The sequence below is a fragment of the Nilaparvata lugens genome, unplaced genomic scaffold (assembly GCF_014356525.2).
Source record: "Nilaparvata lugens isolate BPH unplaced genomic scaffold, ASM1435652v1 scaffold11220, whole genome shotgun sequence".
Classification (NCBI taxonomy): Eukaryota; Metazoa; Arthropoda; class Insecta; order Hemiptera; family Delphacidae; genus Nilaparvata; species Nilaparvata lugens.
In genome coordinates this window covers 1-3,479 of record NW_024089886.1, presented here as the reverse complement: position 1 = coordinate 3,479, position 3,479 = coordinate 1, and the positions used below count along the sequence as shown (strand labels likewise).

Here is a 3,479-nt window from a genome sequence, read left to right as displayed (position 1 = left end):
TTACTGCCTTGGCGGCTCACCGGTTTATTACCGCGTGTCAGCGCGTTCTACTGACTGCTACAAGTCACCACCAGGTTTCTAGTGGTCGGTGATATCTGTATTCGCCTCACTTGTTTCGCAGCAGATGATGTCGAATCGATGACATGAATCATTTTGTAGTGGGATAGCACTAGGTGAACTAGAAACTCGACTGCACTGGATATAGTGTGCTGTCTTTGAGTCTTTCAACCCGGCTCACCCTGAGGGTTGAAGGTTGGGGCCGGCAACGATAAGATAGCCTTGGATGCAGTAGCTAGATTTTAGGAGTTGATAAGTGACGTCGTTCGGCCCCTCGAAATAAACTCCTTATAGCCTCTCTTATTTGGAAAGTCCAGAAAGTTGGTTATGCATTATAATTTAAACCATTTATTCATTAATGCTCATGTTTTCCTAGTTTTATCCCAACCTAGCAGTTAGTAACAGTTTAGTTTTTGAAACATCAACTTGATAAGTAGCCTACTTCTAATGATAAATCTATAATATAATAAAGGAAGGAATCGGCTTATACATGTTGGGATAGGAAATACACAAACGACGCATCATCACGTCTCAACTACTCAACTGATTAACTTGAAATGTTGCTTATAGATTCTTTATTTACTGAGGATGGTATAGGCCTTTTTAAATCGTTCAAGATCTCAGTAGGTAGATTTTGTAAAGTTTTCAGTTGCCAGGGTTCACGGGTTACACCTGCTAATGGACAATTATTTGCTCTTTAAATATGAGTGCTCTACAGTAAGATTGTAAACTTTAATTATATGTGTCTGTTTTTGCAGTGACTCAATGTGGATTGTGAAGACACAGAAGGGGACGCATTTGGATCTTGAATCATGAATGTTGAATCTTGATGCTCACAGAAAAGGAAGTCAACCAGACAGGTGGGACACACAACTTAAGTTACTTATTCTCAGTTATAATTAAGTATATACTTACTTCTTACTAAGTTAATAGACACCAACTCTATGTAATATATCTATTTTGATGATCTGGTAGTATCCGAATCGAAATACTTCTACTACTAATTGAAAAATTGCACTATAGTGTTCGATTTTGATGACACTACAGTCTAAATTTTGAATAATAGTTATTAAAAACTATTACCCACGTTTAGAGCGCTTTCGATTTTCAAATCCATTTTTAACACACATTAATAACTATTATTCAAAAATTGGACTGTAGTGTCGTCAAAAATACGAGTAGATCAAAATTGAATTATCAACTAGCAGTTGGTCATGGATAGTGAAATAGATGAGTACTATAGTGAGGTCTATAGAGTAATATAGAATCTTGGCCCACAGATATTCGTAAATTGGAAACACAACTTTAAAAATATAACATTGAAATATTGAAATATTATTGCAGGATTGAGACCACAATAGGAGGCATAAAGTCCCTTGATAATTTTGAAAACAGAGACGTTATAGTGAGGTTCACGTTATAATGGCAGTGGAGGAAAGTAGGAGAACAACGTTGCCAATTATCTGCCTTGCCACTGCCTTCTGAAGAGGATAGCTTGGTCAATCTTACCACCAACTTTGGTCAATATCTATTGTTAGTTCCTAAAGGTAGTGGAGAAAAATAGAAGAACAACATTGCAATAATTATACATAAATATCAGATGTACTGGTATCAGCTATCCTCTTCAAAAGACAGAGAATTGGCAACGTTGTTCTTCTATTTTTCCAGTGGAGAAAGATAGGAGAACAGTAGGGCCGATTCTGTACCTTCTATAGAGGATAGCTGATACCGTTAAGCCTATATCTGATCTGATATCAACTGTTCATTCTTGTTAAAAATAATTAATTATATTTCATTTGGGATTCCATCCCTTCCAGTTAGGCCGCAACTCCACCTCAGCATCTTCATTTCAGTGACCTCCAGTCTGTGTTCATGGGCTTTCTTAACTGCCCAGGCCTCCGCTCCGTATGTCAACGCGGGCCGCACGACACGACTGTTTTATAGATTTTGCCCTTACGTTTTTCATTCCTTCTATCACAAAGTATTGCAGTCATTTTCCTCCAATTCATCAATTATTTACTAGATGTGCTATTTCATTGGCCTGTTCTCCGTCTGCATCAAAGGTTGAGCCCAGCTAATAAGAGTATAGAAACTCTAACTTGTACTAAACATGATTATTTCAAGTATGCATTGTGATGATCTATGAATTAATTTCTATTATACATTATTCATTATCTCATTTCCATTTTCATATGATGTGTCTGATAATTCGTGAACTGTGATTCCATTCATTCATCTGTGAATTTATTATATTGTCATCCAATTTATCTATGTTCTGTTACAGGCTCTGAAAATTGATGAAATGGAACAAATTATTTGGACAAGACACTAGAAAAATTCTACTCGGTCGGTTTTGAAATCATACCTCAAGAAACTTGCGAGATCTTCGTCTGCACTGCACTAGCATTTCAGGTAATTATCCAACTAGCCTACTATTTTGTATTCATTTCAGTGACAAATTTTCATTTGTACCGTAAATGAATAAATGAATAGCCTATCACAACTGAAATAGAGAGCAAACCTTTGTTTAGGAGGAAATTAAAAGACTCGAATAGTGCTTTTACAGTGCTACAGAACTTTTCGAATCAAGACAAGTTGAACTCATGAGTGCTGTGTTCAGAAATAAAAGTATTAATTCCACATCATATCTATGCTACTTTATTGTATATAACAATTGTAAATATATGATTGTTATGGTGACTTACTCAGTTATGTACATGCAGAAATAAGCATATTTTCAATAACACCGTGTTATGATGTGGCAATTTAATATCTGGGTAGAATGGATCCCTGCAAGCCATTTTTCAAAAATATACAGCAATTTGACTCTTCACTGTTTATTAATGCTGCAGGCTCTTACTTTTCAAAGATATCTTGAATATATTAGATCTAATATGCGATCTACATGAGCACTTTACTAGAGAGTGTATTCAAGTTGATACCGGTCAGGCTTTTTATTCGGTTGAGGAGATGTTAACTGGTGAAATTCCATTATAATATTGTTTGAATGCCAGACATTATAGTAATCATCGGTTAAAACATGACATGATAAATTGACGGTAGGTACCACATATACTGACTGTGTAGAAAACATATACTCCCTATGTTACCTATGTATTACCTTGACTTGTTAGCCTATAATGTGTATTATTTTGTGTTACTAGTTTCTGTGTTTGTATCAACTATTCATATGACTACTCGTACAGTCCGGTCCTGTAGCTTTTTTCTTATCGGTGGAGGGCCACTAGACTTCAATATACCCTTTCAAAAACATCCAACATTTTTGAAAATGTATCTTTTCATAAGCAACAGAAGCTCTTTTTCATCTTTTCAAAGCAACTTGTTGCATCCGAAAAGATATACAAGGAGCATTTCGGAGTTACGTCCTTTTAGCACAACACAGCCTGTCAGCTGACATTCGT

The 3,479-nt window shown here is 35.9% G+C and overlaps 1 long non-coding RNA gene across 1 annotated transcript; it reads left to right on the top strand.

The window, feature by feature from the left end:
• The first annotated feature begins 708 nt into the window (after positions 1 to 708).
• LOC120355414 lies at positions 709 to 2,388 on the top strand. The gene is made up of 2 exons (XR_005573511.1): positions 709 to 917; positions 2,342 to 2,388. It is a non-coding gene; the product is annotated as an uncharacterized LOC120355414 (long non-coding RNA).
• The last annotated feature ends 1,091 nt before the right edge of the window (positions 2,389 to 3,479 follow it).